This window comes from Dendrobates tinctorius, unplaced genomic scaffold, assembly GCF_039654945.1.
Source record: "Dendrobates tinctorius isolate UK_male_01 unplaced genomic scaffold, ASM3965494v1 ptg000008l, whole genome shotgun sequence".
NCBI classification, from domain to species: Eukaryota; Metazoa; Chordata; class Amphibia; order Anura; family Dendrobatidae; genus Dendrobates; species Dendrobates tinctorius.
This window is the reverse complement of record NW_027361676.1, coordinates 17,836,200-17,849,632: the sequence shown is the minus strand read 5'-3', so window position 1 is coordinate 17,849,632 and position 13,433 is coordinate 17,836,200. Positions and strand designations below refer to the sequence as shown.

The 13,433-nt window shown below is 41.0% G+C and overlaps 1 protein-coding gene across 15 annotated transcripts in view; it reads left to right on the top strand.

Annotated features, from left to right (window-relative positions):
- LOC141090740 (lecithin retinol acyltransferase-like) overlaps positions 1–13,433 on the top strand; it is a 211,800-nt gene that overhangs the window by 164,999 nt on the left and 33,368 nt on the right. For 3 of the 15 annotated variants that reach the window (XM_073576415.1, XM_073576421.1, XM_073576413.1), the window contains exon 2: positions 3,082–3,169. The exons of 6 other annotated variants lie outside the window; for them this stretch is intronic. The gene's annotated coding sequence lies outside the window, so the exon portion shown is untranslated. Of the gene's footprint in view, positions 1–3,081; positions 3,174–13,433 lie in introns of all 15 variants that reach the window. 6 more of the 15 variants (XM_073576420.1, XM_073576412.1, XM_073576422.1 and 3 more) reach the window with 3 other exon arrangements.

The window sequence follows — 13,433 nt, the reverse complement described above, 5'->3', positions numbered from 1 at the left end:
ATCCCACCAAGGACAAACATCTGTAAGGAGTTTGTATGTTCTCTGCGTGTTTGCGTGAGTTTCCTCTGGGTACTTTGGTTTTCTCCCACACTCCAAAGACATACTAATAGGGAATTTAGATTGCGAGCCCCATTGGGGACAGTGATGATAATGTCTGTAAAGCGTTGTGGAATTAATGGCGCTATAGAAATGAGTAAAATAAAAATACTATGACAAGGTAGCTGTCATCACCAACAAAGGCTTTTGTACGAAGTGTTAACTTAAATTTCAGTAAGCGTGTTCAACACGTTTTCCCTGTATTATTTCTCATTATTATACATAATTTATGGACATCTATGGTTTGATTTCTGGGCCTGTGTGGATTGGATGGGTTGTTACTGACATCTGGTCAGACTTTTATGTCAATAACACCTTTAGAAATACATTTACTTAAAGTGCTGACATGTGCAATACTTATTTCACCCACTGTGTAAGACAGCCACATCAAAACACTGTCATGGGCAGCCCATTCTCCAGACCCAAAGCCTCTGGAATGTATTCAAGAGGATGATGGATAGTTAGAAGCAATCAAAGAACTGCTTAAATTTTTGCGCCAGAAGCAGTGTGAAAGACTGGTGGAAAACATGCCAAGAAGCATGAAAGCTGTGATTAAAAATCATCATCCACAAAATATTGATTTCTGAACTCTTCTTCAGTTAAAACATCAACGTCAAAGATGCTATACAATTTTTACAGGATGAAATGGTAAGAAAGGATGTGAGAAGGCTGAGCTTTTAAATTCCTATTTTGCATCTGGTTTCTCTCAGAAAGGATATGTAACATCAACTGATCTTCACTGTCCTATTAAAGGAATAGAAGAATCCAGGATATCTATAAACAGAAAGATAGTGTGGGAACACTTAGCTAGCATAAATGAATTCAAGTCTCCATGTCCAGATGAATTACACCCCAGAGTACTGAAGGAGATAGCCAAAGAAATTTTTGAACCACTCTCCATAATCTTTGAAAATTCTTGGAGAACAGAAGTCCCAGAATACTGGAGAAGAGCAAATGTTGTTCTGATCTTCAAAAAGGGGAAGATGGTGGACCCAGGGAACTATAGGCTGGTGAGTCCGACTTCTATACCAGGAAAGATCTTTGAACAAATTATTAAACATGTATGTAAGTACCTGGATAAAAATGAAGTGATTAACCAGAGTCAGCATACGTTTGTAACTAATAAGTCATGTCAGACTAACTTAATTTCCTTCTATGACAGAATCACTGACTGGGTGGATCAGGCAAATGCTGTAGATATCGTATATCTTGACTTCAACAAAGCATTTGACAAAGTATCTCACACCATCATAATTGAAAAAATGACTAAGTATGGAATGGACGAGGCAACTGAAGGGTGGATTCATAACTGGCTTAGTGATCGGACCCAAAGAGTGGTCATAAATGGCTGCACATCCAGTTGGAAGAATATCTCAAGTGGGGTACCACAGGGTTCTGTCCTGGGCCCTGTATTTAACATATTTATCAATGAATTAGATGAAGGAATTGAGGGTAAACTGATTAAATTTGCTGATGATACAAAGCTAGGAGGGATAGTTAATACTAGAGAAGAGAGAGAGGATTCAAAAAGCTATATAAATAAACTGGAGCAGTGGGCAGCAACTAACAGAATGGTTTTTAACAGGGGAAAAATGCAAAGTACTACATCTGGGCAATAAAAATGAAAAAAGCATATAGAGAATGGGAGGAATAGGGCTAAGCAACAGCACATGTGAAAAAGACTTGGGTATACTAATAGATCATAAACTGAACATGAGTCAACAGTGCGATGTAGCAGCAAAAAAGGCAAATGCAATTCTGGGATGCATTAACAGAAGCATACAGTTTAGATCACGTGAAGTCATTATTGCCCTCTACTCCTCTTTGGTCAGACCTCATCTGGAATACTGTGTCCAGTTCTGGGCACCACATTTTAAAAAGACATCAAGAAACTGGAGCAAGTTCAGAGAAGAGCGACCAGAATGGTGACCGATCTGCAAACCATGTCTTATAAGGAACGGCTACAGGATTTGGGAATGTTTAGCTTGCAAAAAAAAGGAGAGGAGACTTCATAGCTGTCTACTTATATCTCAAGGGCTGTGACATTGTAGAAGGATCATCTATATTCTCACTTGCACAAGGAAAGACTAGAAGCAATGGGATGAAACTGAATGGGAGGAGGCACAGATTAGATATTAGAAAAAACATTTTGACAGTTGGGGTGATCAATGAGTGGAACAGGCTGCCACAAGAGGTGGCGAGTTCTCTTTCCATGGAAGTCTTCAAACAGAGGCTGGATAGACATCTGTCTGGGATGATTTAGTGAATCCTGCTTTGAGCAGGGGGTTGGACCAGATGACCCAGGAGGTCCCTTCCAACTCTACCATTATATGATTCTATAATAGATATATAATAAATAGATATATAAAAGATATATAATTATAGATGGATCTTTATGATCATTCCCAATTTTCAGTGAAGAGGTGGTCTCATATGGGTGGTCACGCTCTTGAATTGGAGTTATATATCCTGAATCTGTTTATGTTAATGAAGAAGATTGCATGTGCATATTTTAATAAACATATTTGATTCTGGTGTTTTATGTAGCTTTTCATTTTCTGGTATGATTACCCAGTGGGGAGCCCATTCAGAGGGGTACTTGCTGGTGTGTTTTGGACCATTGTCCTTCTACATAACCCAAGTGTGCTTTATCTTGAGGTCACGAACAGAGGGCTGGACATTCTCCTTCAGGATTTTTTTGGTAGATGGCAGACTTCATGGTTCCATTTACCACAGCAAGTCTTCCAGGTCCTGAAGCAGCAAAAACAACCCCAGACCATCACACTACCACCACTATATTTTACTGTTGATATGATCCTTTTATGAAATGCTGTTACTTCTTTGCCATAAGTAATGGGACATACACCTTCCAAAAAGTTCAACTGTTGTCTCATATGTCTACAGAGTATTCTCACAAACGTCTTCGGGATTATTAAGATGTTTTCTGTCAAAACTGAGATGAACCTTTTTGTTCTTCTTGCTCAGCAGTGGTTTTCGTCTTGGAATTCACCCATGCAGGCTGTTTTTACCCAGTCTTTCTTGTGTGGAGTCATGAACACCAACCTTAACTGAGGCAAGTGAGTCCTGAAGTTCATTGGATGTGTTGTTGTGGGCTCTTTTGTCACTTCTTAGATGAGTTGTTGCAGCGCTATTGCAGTAATTTTGATTGGCCAGTCACTCCTGGGAAGGTTCACCACTGTTCCATGTTTTTGTCATTTGTGGATAAATGGCTCTCACTGTGGTACACTGGAGTCCCAAAGTTTGGGTGATGGCTTTATAACCATTTCCAGACCATTTCCTTTTTCACACAAGGCTATATGGGTTTGGATTTATTTTTTCTCTTAAAGACATTCATTTAAAAACTGTATTTTGTGTTTACTTGTGTTATCTTTGTCTAATATTTAAATTTGTTTGGTAATCCGAAACCTTTAAAGGGAACCTGTCACCCCCCCAGGGCGTTTTTAAGTTAAAGAGCCACCTTCAGCAGCACTAAGGCTGCATTCTGTGAAGGTGGCTCTTCTGTTTCTGAACCCCAGTAATGCTGAAATATCGACTTTTATAACTAGGTCCTCATACCTGTAATGCGTCCCATAGGTATGGTGTGTCCCCCTGTATCAGCCGCCTACCATCCTTCCATCATGCTCCTTGTCTTGTGTCTAGGCACCACCCACCATCCGTCTATCATGCCCCTGTGCGCCGCCTCCTCCTGGTTTGTATGCTGGCGCCTGCGCTGTGACAAGAGTTCTCGGGCATGCGCAGTGCGCGCTGCCTGAGAACCGACATCAGGCTATTGCGCCTTTGTGTTGCGGAGGCCCCAGATGCCACCCCACAGTGTGTTATGATGTATTCACACTGTTGGGCTGGGGCCTTGGCAACACGCAGGCGCAATAGCCTGATGTCTGTTCTCGGGCAGCGCGCACTGTGCATGCCCGAGAACTCTTGTCACAGTGCAGGCGCCGGCATAAAAACCAGGAGGAGGAGGTGGCGCACAGGGGCACGATAGACGGATGGTGGGCGGCGCCCAGAGACAAGACAAGGGGCATGATGGATGGATGGTAGGTGGCTTATACAGGGGGACACACCATACCTATGGGACGCATTACAGGTATGAGGACCTAGTTATAAAAGTCGATATTTCAGCATTACTGGGGGTCAGAAACAGAAGAGCCACCTTCACAGAATGCAGCCTAAGGTCGGGGTCACACTGGCTATTAAATCGGACGAATGCAATGCGATAAAAAATCGCATTGCATTCGTCCCAATGTTATTCTATGGGGCAGCTCCCATCATGCGATTTTTGATCCGATCCTCGGACCGAGACATTCGCAGCATGCTGCGATTGTCACCGATTTTCGGATCGGATTCGACAATACAAGTCTATGGGGGCGAGAAAAAATGGGACTAAAAACGGACTAGATGTGTGACTTGCGATAAAATCGCACCTGGTGTCCTTTAGCAAAAGCCGGCAATTCTTCCAATACAGTAAAATCACAGAGACCGGTTAAATATAGAATGAATAGATCTGGACACATAATAAATAAATAAATATATATATATATATATAGTAAGGTTTCTCCTTGCGGAGAGTGACATGCCAGCTGTGGCTTGTCAAGGTAAGGAGACTTATTCGCCGTGCAATGCTCCTCTGGGAAAATAATATGCAAATTGCCTCTTCAGAAAGAAAGAGGACTTTTACTCTACAGCGCCACCTATTGGTAGTAGCGATCCTACAAGTCACAATCAACCCTTTAACGAGTCTTGTAGTATGACTTAGGATACAAGCCAAATCAGAATCTCAATTTGCAGACACGGTGTTTCGAGCTGTTGGCTCTCGTCAGTGCAAAGTATGAGATCTGATTTGGCAAGGTGAGAGGCTCTGGACTAGGGTCTTAGAAGTAAGGTTTCTCCTTGCGGAGAGTGACATGCCAGCTGTGGCTTGTCAAGGTAAGGAGACTTATTCGCCGTGCAATGCTCCTCTGGGAAAATAATATGCAAATTGCCTCTTCAGAAAGAAAGAGGACTTTTACTCTACAGCGCCACCTATTGGTAGTAGCGATCCTACAAGTCACAATCTGCAAATTGAGATTCTGATTTGGCTTGTATCCTAAGTCATACTAAAAGACTCGTTAAAGGGTTGATTGTGACTTGTAGGATCGCTACTACCAATAGGTGGCGCTGTAGAGTAAAAGTCCTCTTTCTTTCTGAAGAGGCAATTTGCATATTATTTTCCCAGAGGAGCATTGCACGGCGAATAAGTCTCCTTACCTTGACAAGCCACAGCTGGCATGTCACTCTCCGCAAGGAGAAACCTTACTTCTTAGACCCTAGTCCAGAGCCTCTCACCTTGCCAAATCAGATCTCATACTTTGCACTGACGAGAGCCAACAGCTCGAAACACCGTGTCTGCAAATTGAGATTCTGATTTGGTTTGTATCCTAAGTCATACTACAAGACTCGTTAAAGGGTTGATTGTGACTTGTAGGATCGCTACTACCAATAGGTGGCGCTGTAGAGTAAAAGTCCTCTTTCTTTCTGAAGAGGCAATTTGCATATATATATATATATATATATATATATATATATATATATATATATATATATATATATATATATATATATAATTTTATACATGTCCTAGAGACACATTAATATATATATTACAAATTCATACAGTTCATCATAGCCGTTGCCGGCTTTTGTATAATTATTCTCCTGCCCGATATGAAATGACACATGGTTTACATATAGTTAACCATTTCTTTTCATGTTTTTTTTGTTATGTCTATCACTATTAATTAGATGAGTGTTTGTAGTTAAAATTTTGGACTTGTAGGGGTTAATTTAAGGGGTTAATTCGTTGTATGAAATTACGGGGACTCCCTGCAGCCTCAGTGACGTCAGCGGGAGTCCCAGCAATTTAATACAACAAATTAACCCCTTAAATTAACCCCTACAAGTCCAAAATTTTAACCACAAACCCTCATCTAATTAATAGTGATAGTCATAACAAAAAAAACATGAAATGAAATGGTTAACTATATGTAAACCATGTGTCATTTCATGTCGGACAGTAGAATAATTATACAAAAGCCGGCAAATGTTTCTGCGGCTATTCTGCAATGAAGAACTGTATGAATTTGTTATATATATATATATATATATATATATATATATATATATATATATATATATATATATATATATGTATGTATATGTATAAATGTGTCTCTATGACATGTATAAAATATATATATATCTAGATCTATTCATTCTTTGTGTGGGGAAACCTGTCATTGGGCTCCATTATATGTCCATTTAGCGACCCTGCGAGAACGCCAGATGGATGTCAAACGGATCCTTACATGCGATTAAAATCGCATCAATTAAGAAAAATCGCATCAAAAATGGATCAATGGTTAAGATACCTTTGTGCGATTTTGGACCGTTAAAATGGGACCATTTTTTTAATGGTTGTGTGTGACTCCAGCCTTAGTGCTGCTGAAGGTGGCTCTTTAACTTAAAAACGCCCTTGGGGGGGGGTGACAGGTTCCCTTTGCATGTTTGTCAGAATTAAAAGAATAATCAGGAAGTGGACAAACACTCTTTCACACAACTGTATCTCTATCTTTGCACATCTTTAACACCTAAAAATCTGTCATTTCTATACATTATATTACGGTACGTGTCACTCAGATGGCACACGGATGGTACACATACATGGATGGCACACTGATGGCCCACTGATGGTACACGTGTACACTTGGATGGCACACTGATGGTACAAGAACACACAGATGGCACACTGATGGTATACATGGACAGACGACAGAAAACCACACGGATAGTAAAAATGGACCATCTAAGGCCTGTTTCACACTTCCGTTTTTGTGTCCGCCAAACGGATCCGTTTCCGTTTTTTTGACAGAAACTGATGCAGACGGATCCGTTTTAAAAAACCGGATCCGTTTTTTTGACGGATCCGCGGTAACCACTAATGGAAGTCTATGGGACAAAAAAACGGATCCTGCAAAAAAATGGCGGATCCGTTTTTTTACGGAAACCAACGGATTTTGACGGATTTGAAAAAACGGAAGTGTGAAACAGGCCTAACACGTACATTTTTTTTTTTAAGTGGACGTGTGCAGGGGCCTTAGCATATGTCTCTTTCAGGTGGGTATGCGCCATAACCTGCCTAAAAAAGTGGCAAAAAAATGCTAAAAAGAATGAACATAAGCATTTGGGTGTAAAAATGACTTGCTATTCATATGTTCGGTGTTTTGAGCTTTTTCTAATAGCATCAGGTTTCCAAACCAATGGAACTTTTAAGTTAAGTGAACTGACCATTCTTGGCCAGCTTCTGCTTGGAAACCACTTTCTATTTTATAAATACAAGTTAAACAAATTTTAAAAAAGCTGCAAAAAAGACAGAAAAGATGCAAAAAAAAATGCTGCAGCTAGTATTTTCTTGAAGCATCTTCTGTTTGAAAAAAATCGACAGTTTTGCACAAGTTCAAAAGATGTCACGTGCTTGTACCTTTTTTGGTGCCAGAATCCACATGAAAACACCTTATTTTTCACAATGGGGAAACTGCTGGACCATTTATTGTGGCTGAGTTTTTACAAACACTTTTTCCAAAATCACTTGAATAAGGGTCACTTACTGTATGTAAGCTGTTTCTGTCTGGGAGATTGTCTGTAAACCAGTTTTTAGTATTTCAGCACAGGACCAAAACAGGTCAAACTGCAAAACCACAGCAGAAATATAAGGTTCTGCCGAGGATTTCTACTTCAAACTCTGGAGAAAAAAACATCAGGTTTTTCCTAACTCGCTTATAGAGGATAGAGAGTAGAGATCCTTCACAAAGAGAGACCAAAACAAGTGTAACACAAAATCTGCTATTATAACATTATTTTTTTTTAAAGGGGCTTTCTAAGTGTTTCACAAATGTCTGCAGTCATTCTATATGCACGCAGGGCACGTTGTGAGGATTCTCTGTTGCTGGCTGCAAGACTGAGCAATCATCTGACTAGATGCGCGCAACCTCACTCAATTCACACGTATTGAACAAGGCCGCGCAAGTCTAGTCTGAATGTGATCACAAGTCTGCATATCGCATACTTGTGGTCACATGGCCACATAGTCTCTCCGCCAGCAGAAGAGAATCCTCAGTGTGCACGTGTAATGTGAGGGTTTCCAAGTCTGTAGTTAAACAGAGTGACTGAAGACTTTTGTAAAAAGCCTGGACAAGCCCTGTAATCATAGATATTCCATAATCCATAAGATAGGGGATCGTTTACTGGTCACTGTGTGACCGGCCTTTGGTATCCCCGATAATCACAAAAATGGGGACTTAGAACCAGGGAATTGGAGTTTATAAGGTTCTATCTCTCTATATAAAAATGAATGTGTGTATCACCAACCAATCATGAAGCATCTTTCATTTCACCAGAGCTGTTCGAAAGAAGCTGAGCTGTGATTGGTTGCTATAACCAACAGTTTTCCTTGCAAACAATCACTAAGCATCTCTCATTTCACCAAAGTTGGCTAAAAGTAGCTGAGTTGTGATTGGTTGCTATGACCAACAGTTTTCTCACTTGACAACACCTCAGCAGACACTGACATGGTGGGAGAAATATAGCATCCCTGGGAACATAAGCTCCCAGCCACTGTCTGCCCCCCTGAAAGGAGCAGAGAGCATATGAAAGAAATGAATCCCCCCTCCCGTGCCTATATCCCCATCACACATCCTCCATCCTGTAGGCACATCTCTCTTAAAGGGATCATTGGTATGGAAGTCAGAGCAAATCCATCCAGCGCTTTGGTACTGACCCCCGGCCTTTCTTAAAGGGATCTCCAGTATGGAAGTCAGGGCAAATCCATCCAGTGTTTTAATTCTGACCCCAGGCCTCTCTTAAAGGGATCCCCGGTATGGAAACCAGGGCAATTGCCTTCAAATGCTCTGGTACTGACCCCAGGCTCTCTTAAAGGGATCCCGGGTATGGAAGTTAGGTCAAATCTACTCAGTGCTCTGGTTCTGACCCAAATCCCCTCTTAAAGGGATCCTCGGTACATAAGTGAGGGAAAATCCACTCTGCGCTTTGGTAGTGACCCCAGGCCTCCCTTAAAGGGATCTCCGATATGGAAGTTAGGGTAAATCCCTCAGCACTCTGATTCTCACCTCAGGCTTCTATTAAAGAGATCATTGGTATGGAAGTCAGGGCAAATCCACTCAGCTCTCTGGTTCTGATGCCAGGCCTCTCTTAAAGGGATTCCCAGTACATGTCATACAGTGGTGAAAAAGTAAAAAAAAAACCGTAAAATTAAATACGTAAAAAAGTAAAAAAATCCCGAAAAGCCATTTCGCCATCCAAAACGTAGCATTTGTGATAATAGAAATAAAAAAAAGGAAAGCATAAATGGTATTGCCAGGTCTAGAACAAGCTAAAGAATGCTATTTAAAACTGGCACGTTATTTTTTTCAGTATGGCAAACGCCGTAAAAAAAAAATGCCCAAAATGTCCCTTTTTCATCATGGTGACTTAAAAAAAGTGAAAAGGAAGCAATCAAGAAATCATATGTAAAAAAAAAAAAAAAAGGTATAAATGGAAACATCAAGTCGCTACATAAAAGCAAACCCTAATATGGCTCATTCAGCAAAAAATTAAGTTACAGCTCTCAGAATATGACAATGCAAAAACAAACTCTTTGTAAAATATTGCTTTTAGTGTACAAAAATAGCAAAGCATAAAAAAATTAAAAAATCTAACATCACTGTAGTCATACCAACACAATGATCAAATGGGTCTTATCACTTTTACTGTACAGTGAACGGCATAAAAAATAAAACCAAAACTGAATTGCGTTTTTTTGTTCATTCTGTGTTTTGAAAAATCTGAATTAAGAGATCAAAAATATTGTGCCCCAAAATGGTGCTAAACAAGCCTACAACTCGTCCTGACAAAAATAAGCCCTAATACAGCTCTGTTAGCCAAAAAATAAAAGTTACAGCTCTCAGAATATGGTGAGGAAAAAACTACTTTTGATTAAAAAAAAGCATTTTTACTGCATGATAGCAGTAAAACTTAAAAAAATTATATAAATCTGGTATCGCTGTAATCACATCAACCCAAAGGATAAACCCGGCTTATCACTTATTCCGCACAGTGAACCACACAAAAATAAAAATAAGAACTATTCCTATACTGCTGTCTATTTGTTTATTCTACCTCCCAAAAATCGTGATGAGGTTCGGCTCACATTTATCCTGTGCTCTCCACTGAGTGCTTAAGTTGGGGTTCCCCAAAACCACAATTCAGACATAACCCCGGATGGAACCACTCACTTATGAGGCAGATGGAGCCACTTTGGACTGGTCACTTTTCCGGCGGTGTCCCATCATTTAAGGTGTCTTTTTAGTTCACAAGTGTGGGAAGACCTGTGCACGCCTAAAAAGATGGACACCACCAAAACTGATGCCAAATGTACTCCAAAGTGTCTCCATTTGCTTCATTATGGTGGTTTAGTCTGAAACACGTTTTTGTGGGATTTACATGGAAACCCCAATGTAAGTGATCAGTGTAGAACACAAGAATGTGATCCCAGCCTTGTACTGAAAGCAGTGGAAAAATATTATATACTCCAAAATGTTAGGTAAAACCCCTAATTTATGTTGCACAAAAACGGCACCCAATCAGATCTGTTATCGGAAACGTAGGGGGCTTCCACATTACTGTTAAAACAAAGACTCTGGAAAAGCGACATTGCTCCTGTTCCCTCAAATAAAATCCAGTGAGGTCTGCACTCCCAAATCCCCCTCTCCTTTTGCGCCCCACTGTGCCTAAACCACTGTAAGCCGTGTGACAGGGTCACTGGCAATGTATGTGAGGGTAGATATGTGTCATGAAGGTGATTTTTTGTGATCTGAAACCGAGGCTTCTCTCCAACATGTTATGTGCTGAGGTGATAATCAGCCATGACAGAGTTGGGTTTTTTGTGACTAGGTGTAAAGGCCCCGTCACACTAAGCGAGATCGCTAGCGACATCGCTAAAGCGTCACCCATTTTGGTACGCAGCAGCGATATTGCTAGTGATATCGCTATGTGTAATACTTACCTCCGATCGGCTCCCCCGCTGGCTATCGTTGATCGCGCGAGAACGTCCTGGGCCATTTCTCGTCTTCCGCTTCCTGCTGGCGCCGACAAGCGACGCGTGGACGTGGGCGGGAGGACGTCTTCATCGCCGCGTCTGACAGGTAAGTAACGACCGCCGACCGCTACTGCATCTCTGGTGAGATCTGCCTGTTTGGCATTTCACTAGCAACCATTTAGCGATGCACCAGCGATCCTGACCGGGTTGTATCGCTGTCGGGGTCGCTGGTGCATCGCTAAATGTGACGGTACCCTAAGAGATGGGCAGGACACCTACTCAGCATTTATCCACCTCAGGGTGTAGTTGGGGAAGATAAATGTCTAGCTACTGAGCTTTTTCTCTATTGTGTGTTTTGTAGACAAGTCTCCAGTCTGGAGCTTCAGTGGGAGCTGAAGTTTGTTCTATCCTGAGCGGGAGAATTTCGCAGACATATGGACTGTGCTACAAGTTATCTATTGTTTTGCCATTATGCATGCCAGAAGGGCTATGCTTATTTTGTTAAATCCTACACTGGTTGATGCAGTGTTTTAAATGATTTTGGATGTTACAAAATAGTCACTGCAGCCCTAGATTAATTGACTGGTGCAATTTCTAAAATGGGCTCACTTTTGGGATTTTTCTGCTGCTCCTTCACCTTAGAGGCTCCGCAAATGTTGCCCGCAAACTATTTTAGTAAAATCTGTGCTCAAAAAGTCAAATGGCACTCCTTCCTTCTCAGACCTGACAAGTGGACAAACAGTAATTTGTAATAACATATGTGGCATCACCAAATTCAGGAAAAGTTTCCAATATTGGGTCATCTGGGGTGGGTTTCTGCTGCTCTGGCACCTCAGGGTCTCAGAAAATGGAACCCACAATGTATTCAAATGGAATCTGCTTTCTAAAAGCCAAGTAGCATGCCTTCCCATCCGATCCCTGCCGTGTTCTCAATCAGTAGTGTTCAACCACATTTGAGAGAAATTGCATAAAAAATTGTGGGGTCTAATTTCTCCCATTACACCAAATGTAAGTAATAAATTTTGGAGCAGTATGGAAGGGTATAAACCATCCACATCACAGCTGAGCCACTGATAATGTGGCTGCTATGTTAAATTGTCAAAAGTGGATACTATGGATTTTGTGTCAATGATGTATCCTGGGATATTGATCACTAAGGGCTCCAAGTAGTGATCCACCCAGGCTCCTAATTTTTCACTCATGAATCCTATGCCTGATATAATGGTTCTAAATGGAGGAGGGAAGATGTTTTTGTGAATTTTCCATAGAGAGCGGTAAATTGGTATTAGGGTATGTGCACACACAGATTTTTGTCTCTGCGGATTTTGTAGAGAAAACTGCAGGTAAATCCGCAGGACAAAGTCCTGCGGTTTATCTGCGGTTTGGCCCTGCGGTTTTACACCTCATAATGGATGAACTGTAAAACTGCAGCGTTTCTGCACCAAACAATTGACATGCTGCGTTTTGAAAACCGCAGCAAAACCGCACGGAAAAAAATGCAGCATGTGCACAGCTTTTTTTTATTTCCATAAGAAATGAAGGTACTGTACAACGCAGCAGAATCTGCTGTGTTTCTGCAGAGCCAAAACCGGTGCGGAAACGCAGCAGAAACCGCAAAGTGTGCACATACCCTTACAGGATTGTAAGCTTGCGAGCAGGGCCCTCATTCCACTTGGTATCTGTTTTGGTCTACATTATATGTTTATTGGTATGCTGTAATGTCTACTGTCTGTAGAAGTCCCCTCTATAATGTAAAGTGTTGCGGAGTATGTTGGCGCTATAGAAATAAAATTATTTATTAATTTATTGTCAATAGCGCCTATATGTTCCCCCTTCTGTCAAAAGAGGCGAGCTCAGATTGAAGGTTTAGTCGGATTAGAGGCATTGAAAAAAATGCATAAACCCATCGGGGGTGGTAATTATAAAAGACTCTCAACATACTAGGTTTCCATCTGGTCTTAATGTCAGACAGGACCTGATTTTACAATATTCATAACAAGTTTCTCATAATAGGGTTCCTTCATTTACGATGTGTGGTCATTTTTTTTTTTTTTTAGCCAAAACGATAGGTCGTTATGCTACTGGAGAAACTGCCACTGTTTTAAAGTACCTAATAAATTGTGGTCTAAGGGGTAAGGTTTCTCCTTGCGGAGAGTGACATGCCAGCTGTGGCTTGTCAAGGTAAGGAGGC